Source organism: Phacochoerus africanus, chromosome 4 (genome assembly GCF_016906955.1).
Source record: "Phacochoerus africanus isolate WHEZ1 chromosome 4, ROS_Pafr_v1, whole genome shotgun sequence".
NCBI lineage: Eukaryota > Metazoa > Chordata > Mammalia > Artiodactyla > Suidae > Phacochoerus > Phacochoerus africanus.
In genome coordinates this window covers 78,720,041-78,734,070 of record NC_062547.1, presented here as the reverse complement: position 1 = coordinate 78,734,070, position 14,030 = coordinate 78,720,041, and the positions used below count along the sequence as shown (strand labels likewise).

At 38.1% G+C, this 14,030-nt stretch overlaps 1 protein-coding gene across 3 annotated transcripts in view; it reads right to left on the bottom strand.

Moving 5' to 3' along the window:
* The window catches only part of RNF130 (ring finger protein 130), a 118,450-nt gene that overhangs the window by 34,307 nt on the left and 70,113 nt on the right, over positions 1 to 14,030 (bottom strand). The gene's annotated exons all lie outside the window — the stretch shown is intronic.

The window sequence follows — 14,030 nt, the reverse complement described above, 5'->3', positions numbered from 1 at the left end:
AAAAGTTTGGGACCTCTACCTTTGTTCTTCTTTTTCAAAATTGTTTTGGCTATTTGGATCCCTTGAGATTCCATATGAATTTTAAGATATATCTCAGCAAAAAAACCCAAAACTTGGGATTTTGATAGGGAGCACACTGAATTTATAGATCACACTGGGACCACTGACATCTTAACAACATTAAGTCTTCCAATACATGAACACAGTATGACTTTCCATTTATTTTCATCTTTAATTTCTCTCAGCAACATTTTGTAGCTTTCTGTGTATAAATCTTCTACCTCCTTGGTTAAGTTTATTCTTAAGTATTTCATTCTTTTTGATCCCATTATAAATGGAATTACCTCCTTAATTTCCTTTTTGGAAGGTATATAAGAGAACTAGTAAATTAAATGTGGGGTATGAGAGAAAGAAAGGGGTCAAATATGATGCTGAGCAGCTTAGAGAATATTAATCACCATTTAATGACAAGGAAGATACAGGAAGAGCACCTTGAAGAAATCAAGTCTTTGGGTTAGATGTATGAAGTCTGAGGTCATGTAAAATAAGAACTAGGAACTGACTACTGGAGATGGCAAGGAGAGGTCATGATGGCCTTAACAAGAACTGCTCAGTGGAAGAACAAGAAAAGCCTCATGGAGTGGCCTTTAACGGGAACAAGGCAGTGTATCAAGGCAGCTTTTAAAACCCTATCAAATTTCCTTATAAAAATGCACAGAGAAACTTTAAAAGTAAAAGCCCACAAACATCTTCGGCAAAACCAGGTGAAAGAGCATCTCACAAATCCCAAGCTACAAGAAGAAGGGGGTCAAACCCCCAGCTGCAGCATTATTCTATAGATAAAGAATCAGCAGCTGTGCTGAAGTGGTGGCGGTGGGGGGGGAGGGTTCCAACAGGCCTAGGAGCTTGATCCATCCTTTATAAAATGCCCATTAGTCTTTCACCTGATTTTAGCATCCACAGATGATCACCATAAACCCATCTCATTGAAGGTTACAAAATAGTGATTTTCTAATTCTATAATTCATTTATTAGTTGGATTCTACCATAAAGAAGTTTCCCTCATCAACTAGCTGGTTACTATGCAATAATACAATTTGTACAGAAAAAAATAGATGAATTTCCAAAATAACACATTGGTTCTCTAACAACCTTCAGTTTCAATCAACTGCAAAATCTATTCTCTGAATGATCAGTCTCATTTTCGGATAGGGGGAGTTCCTTTAAGATGGCACCCAGGTTCTTTTGATAGGTCTTTTTGATAGTAGTCTTCAACAGCTTCCTTGATTTCTTTTTGTTTTTTCTTGTCTTTTTATCTTTTTAGGGCTGCACCCGCAGCATATGGAGATTCCCAGGCTAGGGGTCTTATTGAGCTGTCACGGCCAGCCTATGTCACAGCCACAGCAACGCCAGACCCAAGATGCGTCTGTGACCTACACCATAGCTCACGGCAATGCTGGATCCTTAACCCACTGAGCAAGGCCAGGAATGAAGACTGCAACCTCATGCTTCCTAGTCGGATTTGTTTCCGCTGAGCCACGACAGGAACTCCTAAATAAATTTTATAATTACCACTTATCTAAGCCCAGAAAAATATGTGAAGGTAATTTTATTGGGATTAAGTTAAACTTATCAATGAATTTAGGGAGAATTATGTCTTTATTGCATTGACTGTTTATATTCAATAGGAACAAGGTATGTAACTAGGTCTTTCAGGCATGTTTTGTAGTTTTTCTCATATAGGTTTTATATAGTTTTTGTTTGTTTGTTTGTTTTTGTCTTTTTGCCATTTCTAGGGCCGCTCCAGCGGCATATGGAGGTTCCCAGGCTAGGGGTCTAATAAGAGCTGTAGCCGCTGGTCTACACCAGAGCCACAGCAACGTGGGATCCGAGCCACATCTGCAACCTACACCACAGCTCATGGCAACGCCGGATCCTTAACCCACTGAGCAAGGCCAGGGATCGAACCTGCAACCTCATGGTTTCTAGTCAGATTCGCTAACCACTGAGCCATGACGGGAACTCCATCATATAGGTTTTATATAGTTTTTAAGTTCATACCTAGATCGATCCATCCATCCACCCATCCACCCATCCATCCACCCAACCATCCAGTTTTAAACGGTGCCTCCCCTTCCATTACATTTTGATTATTTCTATATGTTAATTTTATATCCTGTTCCTTTACTAAATCTTTCCCTTGTTCCATTGATTTCTTTGGGATTTTCAGATTGATTTTCACATCAACTGAAGATAGAGATAACTTTTTTCAAGTTTTATGTATCTTGTTGCTTTTTCTTATCTAACTACTTGGGTCAGTACCTCCAGCAGGATATTAAGTAGTACAGCAGAACATGGGCAGCTCTGTTTTGTCCTGACTTTAGTTGAAATGTCTACATATTTATCCATTAAGTAAGATGCTGGCTTTCACCCTCTGTGTTTCTTGAAGTTCTTTAATGGGTTTCTAAGGTCTTTTTTTCCCACTTGTTTAGAAATTATAGTCTCTAGGGTGCCATCTCTATTTCACCAGTTGTTCTCAGATTTATTTGCTTAAGTTTCCCAAGTGAAGCCCTTTCCTTCTGATTTCTGGTTCTTAGGACCACCCTTTTCTTCCCGTGGCTACCTTTCATGGAGCTACAGTGCAGGCCTTGCCCCTGCTACTTGTCTGGCCTGACACTCCTTTTTGAGGAGTTCCCAAAAGAACCCTTCTACTTGCTATCATTAAGATGTTGTCTGTGAGTTTTTCCTTTTGCTATCCTAGCTGCTCTTTGTATTTTTTTAAAGGAATTTGGGAAGATTAAAAACAAACACCTTTTCCATCTTGCTCAGATCAGAATTCCACTGAAAAAAAAATTTTTTTTTCTTTTTATAGCCACACCTGCAGCATATGGAAATTCCTGGGTGGGGTCAAATTGGAGCTGTGGCTGCTGGCCTACACCACAACCACAGCCATGCAAGATCAGAGCTGCATCTGTGACCTATGCTGCAACTTGTGGCAATGCCAAATCCTTAACCCATTCAGTGAGGCCAGGGATCAAACCCACATCCTCACAGACACTGTATCAGGTTCTTAACCCACTGAGCCACGATGGGAACGCCATCGTGGAATTTTAAAATGAATTTTAAAATGAAGAATTCCATGATGAGATCTGAATTTTGGAGAATTCAGATCGAACTCCCAGAGAAGAATGCATGTGACCCAGGAAAGACTGGAAACAGTGAGACCAGGCAGAGTCTAGTACTTTAGAGGTTAAGTAGGGCCTGAATTAGGCAAACAGTAATGGCACAAGAGGAGAGAACAAAGAAAGATTTAGGAGGTAAAACTGACAGAACCTAATGACTGACTGATGTGGGGGCCTGAGAATAGAGGAATGTCAAGGATGGCTGTCCCAGCTCTTTGGTTAGGAGACTAGCTATGTGGGAGAGGCACTACATCAGATAAGAGACAGGCAGAAAGGGGAGAGCAGGTGCTGATGAGAGGATCTCAGCTTCAGCAAGCTGACCTGAATGCATGTAGGGCACTCAGTTAGAGATCTTCCACAAATACTTGGCTATATCACCACTACCACTGCTGAACATTCAAAACCTCCTCTGGCAGAAGTAAAAAACATCTTTTCTTTGTGTTTGATAATAATGTCAAATATATTCACTGTAATATTTTTCTTTGGATTTGGCTTCTGTTACACTACCTTTTTTTTGGATCAACCCTTGAGTTTTAAATACCTCCCTCAACACTTGTCATCACTCTGTGACAGATACACCTCAGCTATGATTTTATTCTCTTACTTGAATATGCCCCGAAGCCACTTTTTCCCTCCTCTTGTTTTTAATATTATTTGCGTCCCGCTGACTCAAATACCTAAGATGAAGCACAAATTCCTTTTGTGAAGAATATTTTTATTAAGATTCCTTACCTTCACCTGACTATCATGCTATTATTACATCACTGCTTTTAAAAATATGGTCTGCGCAGCAAATGCTTTAAATCTACCTTAGGTAGGTTTAAATAATATGAAATCATGATGATATTTATAGTACACACCACGTACTGGGAACTGCAGTAATTCCTTCACATGCAATCTTCACAATCATGTTATGAGAAAGAATTACATTATTCCCATTTTATAGAAGAGGAGATGGAGGCAGAGAGAGATTAAGTACTTTGCCCAGATTTAGAGCTAGTAGGAATGCCCTAGCTGGACTTTTCACAAGAACTGGAGGGGGCGGTATCTTGGGAATTTGCAGTTTTCAGAAGTGAAGAAGGGGAAGGAGGAGGGGAAAAAGAGGGAGAGGAAGAGAGGGAAAAGGTACCCTTTACATGATTCTTTCACATACTAAAGTTTGAGACTCACTAAACTAAGTATAAACTACCAACTGTAGCTTCCAAAGCATTTCCCGTAACATTCTACCCACTGACTCATCTTCTCATACCTACTTCTGACTTTAGGTAACAAAGCTATTCAAGTTTCCACCCTGCCACACACACAACATCAGAGTGGAAGAAAACCACAGGTTTGCATCATTTTTACAAAGGAGAAAACCCAAAGCCAGAGAGCGGAGGTGAGAGCTGAGAGCTACCTCAAGTTAGAAAAAGTGCTAGGACCAGAACCTTAGTTCTCCTGACTTTCTAGCACAGTTCTTTTTCTATTGTAAATGCCTAAAAGACATCCTATATTATAAAATATGAAGTGATACTGATCATTGGGGGCCAGATTATTTTATTTCATTTGGTTAAGGACATCAATAATATCAATGTGAATACTATTTTATATTTGGATGCAGAGTGTCCACAAGTTTCAAGTTGGTAGAAGAAAATTTAAAACAATTAATACCACTTAATATAATAGGAATAATCTATTAAAAGCCAGATGGTTCAGTTTATTGAGGACAGATCACTTTAATGAAACTCATCTCTGGTTTCTATTTTCAGTCACCAGAACTCTCCCACAGAAAGAGAATTAGGTCTGTATTGGCAGGTAAATAGGGTTTTCTTCTTTTAGACACTGGTGAAATCTAGGTGCTGTAAATATAACAGTTCCCTGATTGAAATAACTGTCTTGTATTCTGTTCTCTCTCTCACTCACTCATCACTACTACCTTCTTTGCTTTTTGTCTAAAAAGAAGTACCCCAATGCTTTTCCAAGGTAACCATCTACCTGGGCCCCAATATCCCTCTCCCAGCTCTCTATATAACCTTGCTTTATTAATTTTTTTTTTTTTTGCTTTTTAGGGCCACACCTGTGGCACATGGAGGTTCCTAGGTTAGGGGTTGAATTGGAGCTGCAGCTGCCGGCCACAGCCACAGCAACGCAGGATCCAAGCTGCATCTGTGACCTACACCACAGCTCACAGCAATGCTGGATCCTTAACTCACTGAGCAAGGGCAGGGATAGAACCTGCAACCTCATGGTTACTAGTTGGGCTCGTTTCTGCTGAGTCATGACAGGAACTCCTTGCTTTGTTAATATTAATTTATTTTGCTCTTCAGTATTTTCTTCTTTAAGAACTCCCTTCCCCAAGACCCTCCTAATAGAAAAAAATGTTTTTCACTCCACTGAAAAACCTTTAATGTCTCCTTATTGCTTAGAAAGTAAAGTCTAAATTTTCAACAGTAAATTTTCAACAGGAGAGTCAAGCCCTTCATCTTCTAGTGTCATTATGCTCATCCAGTATCAGTTCAGTCTTAGGTCTCCTCCCTACTATTTCTGATGTCATTCAACTCTTCTGTCTTTCCTTTTATCTCCTCACAGCTCTGTGGAAAATGATCCCTTTGTGTGACTTTCCTCCCAGCCTCTGTCTGAGAAAGTCTTATACATCCTTTAAAATTCAGCTCAAATGTCACTACCTCCTCTGTGAGACCACACTAGTAATACCATGCTGTATAAAAAGGATAACTCTTATACCACACAGTATTTTGATTACACCTGTCTGCCTTCCCACAGAATGTAAGCTCATTCTTTAATTCATTTAAACATTTACTGAGTCATTGTGACATGCCAGGCCCTATGCTAAACCCCAAGGATGTAGAATGTAATGTCATAGAAACACTCTTATCTCAAGAGCAGAAAAACAAAATCTTAAGCTTTGCTATAAGGTGTAGAAGGCATACAGACTCTGTATACAGAAAGTGGTATTTGTTTATGTAAACTGATCATAAAAGCAGGACATGAAAAAGATGTAGGTTTTGCAATATATTTAAAAAGTGGTAAAATAATACTGTCTTAGCGTGAAGATCTATTTTCCTTTTCCAGTTCTTCTGGAATTATTAATCCCTAATAAACATAATTAATAAAATTCAATCTACCATCCAACTATGAGGAAAGCTGTCTCCTCTGACTATATAATCTTCTCCTAGGGGAAAGAAACTTGACAGTATGCACAACAACTTATCCCCCTGCAATCTGGAAGGAAAAGACTTTTGAATTCACCATCTTTCAAAGATTATACATGCAAAGTATTAGCCTTCCTCTGAAGAACTTTCAGCATTCTTCCATACTCTCATATGCAAGTGCAACCTCCAATTACAAGATAAAAATTGGCAACAAAAGCTTATTTTGTTTCAGTAACCTGGACATATTTATAAAGTCTAAGAATACTATATACACATTTTAGCAAGAAGTTTTAAATGAGTTTTAAAGTCCTTAGAAACCATAGGCATTTTCACAGGGAATTTTCATAAGAAGACCTTCTACACCTAGTAGTCCTAGGTTATAAATTTTAAATATGTGCCTTATTCCTCAACAGAAAAATTAAAATTTTATTGTTCTAGTTTGGGAATCAAACTTGACCACTCTGCAATTAAGGGTGTAATATTAACTATGTAATTGTGAAAAAGTTTACATTTCTCAGGAAAACCTTAGGTAATCTTTCAATAAAACACAAACATCTATTTTCTTGTGTGAAATAACTACCAGTCCTTTTAGAAGGTGACATTTAAGTTTACCATCAGCCAGCATCTGAGCTATCTCTACCTAAATACCGTATTTAGATGCATTCTAAGAGGTTTTCAGGAAGAGCAACCACAGATACCTGGCAGTAAACTAAAAAGCCAAAGCACTAGCTTCATGTATCATGTGTAAAATGGTGTCAATTGTGTACGTTACTCTGTGCTTAGAAAGTTATTTACAACATATGGCTCTCTTTGGTAGCATAATCTCTAGAAAGAACTGCTTCACCATGGGAAGAAATGAATCTCTCCTTGAACTCACTTTTTTTTTTCTTCGCTAATAGTTCTGGCTTTTCTTTTAAAACAGTCAAAAGTTTCAACCAGTTGAGTTGCTGCCACCTTCTTATTAAACTTTAATAAGCTAAGCTTTTTAAGCCACATAAAAATTTCATCAAGCACTTCTCAACCTTAGGAAAAACGGAAGGAGGAACAAAGGTCAGAACACCACTTTCCGCTACAGCAGGCGTCTGGAGAAGAATGCTTTGGAAGTCTGCGGGCAGTCAGCCACAAAACAAACGCTGGGAAACCAGTTCCCGTTTGTGGCCTGTACCAGATGGTGACTACACTGAGTCCTTCATCACTCACAGGCCCCATGCTGGGTGCTAATTAAAGCACTACCATCAAAGAGCAGGCTCCTGGGACAAACCATTGCTCCTCCCCCTCCCCCCGCCAAGTCCTTGAGATGTGCTACATTCAACCCAATATTATAGGGTTTTCTTTTCAAGAATACCCTTTCAGAGCTACTCTTGATCATTTCTGTACTTTTAGTCTTTCATAATGGCAATATATATATATATATATTTTTTTGTCTTTTTGCCATTTCTTGGGCGGCTCCTGCGGCATATGGAGGTTCCCAGGCTAGGGGTTGAATCGAAGCTGTAGCCACCGGCCTACGCCAGAGCCACAGCAACGCGGGATCCGAGCCGCGTCTGCAACCTACACCACAGCTCACGGCAACACCAGATCGTCAACCCACTGAGCAAGGGCAGGGACCGAACCCGCAACCTCATGGTTCCTAGTCGGATTCGTTAACCACTGAGCCACGACGGGAACTCCAATGGCAATATATTTTAAAGGCATCCTTAATTTATTAAGAAAAGGAATATGGTATACTACTTATTTATATAAAGTCAGTAACAGAAGGAACAGAAAAAAGAGTTGAAAGAAGTGACTGGTCGCTGGGAAATGAATTAGGAGGAAGAAAAGACTGGGCAAGGAACCAAGCCTTGCAGTACTATTTATTTTTAAAAACCATGTTCATATATTACATTGGTAAAAAATTTAAAGTTAAAAATGAAGGCAACAGAGTTCCCGTCATGGCTCAGTGGTTAACGAACTAGACTAGTATCCATGAGGATGAGGGCTTGATCCCTGGCCTCACTCAGTGGGTTAAGGATCCAGTGTTGCCATGAGTTGTGGTATATAGGTCACAGATGAGGCTCGGATCTGGCACTGCTGTGGCGTAGGCTGTGGCATAGGCCTGCAGCTACAGCTCTGACCTGACCCCTAGCCTGGGAACCTCCATATGCCACAGATGTGGCCCTGAAAAGACAAAAAAAAAAAAAAAAAAAAAGAAGGCAACATCACTAGTTAAAGAGCAGAGGTAAAAGAACAATTCAGTTATACCACTGTCCATCAAGAAGCTGAAAAACATCAGCTGACATCTATTTTCCTCAAATATCATTAAAGAGAATTTCTTGGCAGGCATTTTGATGATAAATAATACAAGTGTTGTCATATTGTTAGTACTGATCTGACTCTGTATTCCTTCTTCCAGCAGAACTCAATTTCATAGCTATTCCTTTTGTCAAAAATATCATAAAACTGGTGCATTCTACTTTAAGGCTGTAAACTTGATTTTATACATGCATACCCAATATGGATGAAATGCACTTTTCTATAAAAGTGGCATATTTTTAGATCAGTTAAATATTTTCATCTAATATCCCTCTATTGCTTCAATCATCTACATCCAAGTCAAAAATCTCAGGAGAGAGTGAAATGAGCCAGAAAGACAAAGACAAATACCATATGATATCACTCATAACTGGAATCTAATATCCAGCACAAATGAACATCTCCTCAGAAAAGAAAATCATGGACTTGGAGAAGAGACTTGTGGCTGCCTGATGGGAGGGGGAGGGAGTGGGAGGGATCGGGAGCTTGGGCTTATCAGACACAACTTAGAATAGATTTACAAGGAGATCCTGCTGAATAGCATTGAGAACTTTGTCTAGATACTCATGTTGCAACAGAACAAAGGGTGGGGGAAAAATGTAATTGTAATGTATACATGTAAGGATAACCTGACCCCCTTGCTGTACAGTGGGAAAATTTAAAAAAAAAAAAAAAAAGAAAGAAAAGTGACCAAAAAAAAAAATCTCAGGAGATGCAGCTATAGGGACTTTCAGTTCCGCCACAGTGGAGTAGCCCTATTCCTCCCAGGCCCTCCCCATGACACCTAAAAAGTCCTGGACATAACATAACAAATGAACACAGGGAGTCTCTGAAAGGAAGAAAGATGTGGTGGGCTGCCTAGGGACCTTGAGCTTGAATGCCAGATGGTGAATTCCTTGGACTCTGATACATCCCAGATGAGGTGGCTGCAGAAGCCTCCAATCTGCAAAAGTCAACAGGAACAGACACCATCACCCCATTCAAAACAAAACAAAACAAAAAACAAAAAAGGCTGCTTCCTCTAGCCAAAGTACTAGCAAAAGTGAGCTATACTCATCCAAATACCAATGGAAAAACTGCACACCTCTTCCCATGATGGTTTCAGAAGAGCCCACTGGGAAAGTAATTTTCCCCTCCCTGCCCCCAATCTCCTCTCAGAAGCAAGCTAATAAGCACTCTGATATAAATGATATCTATAAAATACTCCAGCCAATAGCAGAATGCATATTTTTTCCCTCAGAAAACATTCACCAAGACAGACCAAATCCTAGGTCATAAAATAAACCTCGACAAATCTAAAAGAACTGAAATTGGAGTTCTCTGTTCTTAGTGGGTTAAGGATTTGGTGGTGTCACTACTGCAGCTCAGGTTGCTGTTATGACACGGGTTTGATCCCAGGCCTGGGAACTTCCACATGCCATAGGCGTGGCCAAAATAAATTAATAAATGAAAATAAAGAACTGAAATCATACAGAGCATTTCTCTGATCATAATGAAATCTAATTAGAGATCACTAAAATAACAGTAAAATCTCCAAACAAGTGTGACTTGAACAACATACTTCTAAATAACATGAGTCAAAGAGAAAGTCACAAAAGAAAAAAATTACACAAAGATGAATGACAATGAGATCCTACTGTATAGCACAGAGAACTATATCTAGTCTCTTGTGTTGGAACATAATGGAGGATAATGTGAGAAAAAGAATGTATACACACACACACACACACACACACACACATGTATGACTGGGTCACTTTGCTGTACAGCAACAGTTGACGGAACATTGCAAATCAACTATAATTTTAAAAAAAGATGAATGAAAATCAAAATATAGGATATCAAAGCATATGGAACGCAGTTAAAGTAGTACTAAGAGAGAAACAGCAATGAATGCATACATTATTAAGAGAAATAATCTAAACAAATCTATCATTTAAAAATGAAATTTAGGAGTTCCCATCGTGGCTCAGTGGTTAATGAATCCAACTAGGAACCATGAGGTTGTGGGTTTGATCCCTAGCCTTGCTCAGTGGGTTAAGGATCAGGCGTTGCTGTGAGCTGTGGTGTAGGTGGCAGACGTGGCTCGGATCCTGCATGGCTGTGGCGTAGGCTGGCAGCTACAGCTCCGATTCAACCCCTAGCCTGGCAACCTCCATAAGCCGCCGGTGCAGCCCTAAAAGGACAAAAAATAAAAAATAAAAAATAAAATGAAATTTTAAAAAGTTTGCTTTTGAAAAATCAATGACATTGAGAAATTTCTAGGAAGACTGACAAAGATAAAAAGAGAACATACAAATTATTAAAATCAGAAATGAACACGAGTTATCACTACAGACACTGCAGCTATTAAAAGAAGAATAAAGCAATAATATGAACAACCATATGCTCATAAACATGACAACATTTTTAAAAAGGGCCAATTCCTTAAAACCCTAAAATTACCAAAATTCAATAAAGATGAAATTGACAATCTGAATAGTCTTTTAACCAATAAAGAAGTTTTTACAACTCTTCACTCAAAACTATAGATCAGTATCTCTCATGAAATTAGAAAAATTCTCAACAAAATTAGCCAATCAAATCCAGCAATGCACAAAAAATTACATGCCATGACCCAGTGGGATTTATTCCAGGTATATAAGACTAGACCAAGTGCAGTTTATTATAGGTGTGCAATAATCCAATAATCAAAAGTCAATGAGTGCAATCTACCACAGGCTATAGAAAACAAAAAAACATCATATGATCACATCAACTAGATGCATAAAAGGAATTTGACAAAATCCAGTGTTCATTTTTGATAAAAATTCTCAGCACATTAGAAATAGAGAGAACCTTCCTCAACTTAATAAACATCTACAAAATGCAATAGCTAACAACATACTTAACAATAAAGGCTGAATCCTTTCCTCTAAGACTGATCACAGACAAGGATGCCACTCTTACCACTGCTATTACACATAGCCACTGCAATAATAAAAGAAAAAGAAGGCATTGAAACTGGAAAGGAAGAAATAAAACTGTTATTATTTGCAAATAACATGACTGTCTATACAGAAATTCCCAAGCAATCTACAATAATAAGTGAGTTTACAAAGGGCCGCAGATACAAAATCAATATACAAAATTTAGTCACATTTGGATATTCTTATAATGAGAATGTGAAACCTGAAATTAAAAACGTATTTGTAGTCCACCTACTATTACATTACTGTTCAGTCACTCCAAAATACAAAATTCTTAGGTATAAACTCAATAAAACATGTATAGGACCTGTATGCTGAAAACTATAAAACGCTGACAAAAGAAATTAAAAACGACCTAAATTAGTGGAAAAACATACAAAGTTCATGAACTGGAAAATTCAGCATGGTAAATATATCAATTCTCCCCAAACTGATCAACAGGCTTAATACATTCATATCAAAGTCCTAGCAAGACACTTTTTTTATGGTAGTGACATAGACAAGCTTATTATAAAATTTATATGACGGAGTTCCCATTGTGGCGCAGTGGTTAACGAATCCGACTAGGAACCATGAGGTTGCGGGTTCAGTCCCTGCCCTTGCTTAGTGGGTTGACGATCTGGCGTTGCCGTGAGCTGTGGTGTAGGTTGCAGACGCAGCTCGGATCCCGCGTTGCTGTGGCTCTGGCGTAGGCTGGTGGCTGCAGCTCCGATTCAACCCCTAGCCTGGGAACCTCCACATGGTGCGGGAGTGGCCCAAAGAAATAGAAAAAAAAAAAAAAAAAAGCCAAAAAAAATTTATATGAAAAGACTCTAGGACCTAGAATAGATAAAACAATCTTGAAAAATAAGAATAAAATGAGAAGAATCACTTTACCCAATACTAAGGCATAATATACAGCTATAGTAATCAGGACAGTGTGGTATGGTCTGTGGTATGGTAAGGCTAGAGACACATAAATCAGTGGAAGAGAATATAAAACCCAGAAACATACCCATACGAACATGCCCAACTGTTTGACAAAGGTGCAATATTGGATATACAAGCAAAAAAAGAGGAACCTCAACCTAAACCTCATACTTTATACAAAACTTAATTCAAAATGGATCATAGGCTTATATGTAAAATATAAAATTTTTATTAAGAAAATTAGAAAATCTTTGGTATCTAAGGCTAGGCAAAAGTTTTTAGACTTGACAGTAAAAGTGCAATTCAAAGAAGGAAAAATTGATGAATTAAGCATTAAAATTAAATTTTTTTGCTCTTCAAAAGACCCTGAAAGAAACTGAGAGAAAATATTTGCAAACCACTATTTGACAAAAGACTTGTCAGAACCCTAACCCAACCCTAACCGAAACTCAAACGTAAAACAAGCAAACAAAAAAACAAACAAAAAAAACCAGTAGAAAATGAGTAAAAGACATTAGTGGACATTTCACTGAGAGGGATATACAGGTGGCAATTAGTACATGAAAGATGTTCAACTTAGTAGCCATTAGACAGATGCAAATTAAAATCACCAAAGAGATACTACTGTATACCCATCAGAACAGCTAAGATGAAAAATAGTGATAACACCAAATGCTGCCAGGGATGCAGAGGAAGTTTATCAGGAATATGTTTCTATCAGGAATGTAAAATAGTACAGCCACTTGGGAAAGAGTATGGCAGTGTCTTACAAAATTAAATACACGTTTATCATAATAAATCAGAATCTGCACACTTGAACACTAATGCCTGGGAAGTGAAAAATTTGTTCACACAAAAACCTGTACATTAGTGTTCAGAGTCACTCTATTTATAACAGCCTAAAACTGGAAACAACTTCAGGTTAACCAATTATGGTACATCCAAGCCACAGAATACAAGTCAGCAATAAAAAGGAATAAATTGCTGACACATATAAAATTTGGAAGGATCTCAAGGGAATTATGTTAGGTGAAGAAATCCAAACTCTAGAAGTTAAGTACTACATGATTCCATTTATATAACATTCCTAAAATGACAAAACTATAGAGTGGAGAACAGATATACTAAGTCTGGGTTAGGCAGTGGTGTAGGAGAGAGGTGTTAACAGCTCTAAAAGAATTTTCACACGAGATCCTTGTGATATCTGATCTGTTTCTTGACTGTGATAGTGGTCACTGGGAATTTAATAGAATTATACACACATTAGCAAAAATTCAACTGGAAAAATCTGAATAAGATGAGTATATTGTATCTACGTTGATTTTCTGGTTGTGATATTTGCTATAGTTATTAAGATTTTACAAGAGAGATATGGGATCTCTCTGTATTATTTCTCTACAAATGCATGTGGAAAAAAAACAAAACAAAACAAAACCCAAAGGTAGTAGAAGAGAAAGAAATCATAAAAATAAGAGCAGAAATAAATGAAATAGAGACAAAAAGCAATAGAAAAGATGAAACTAAAAGCT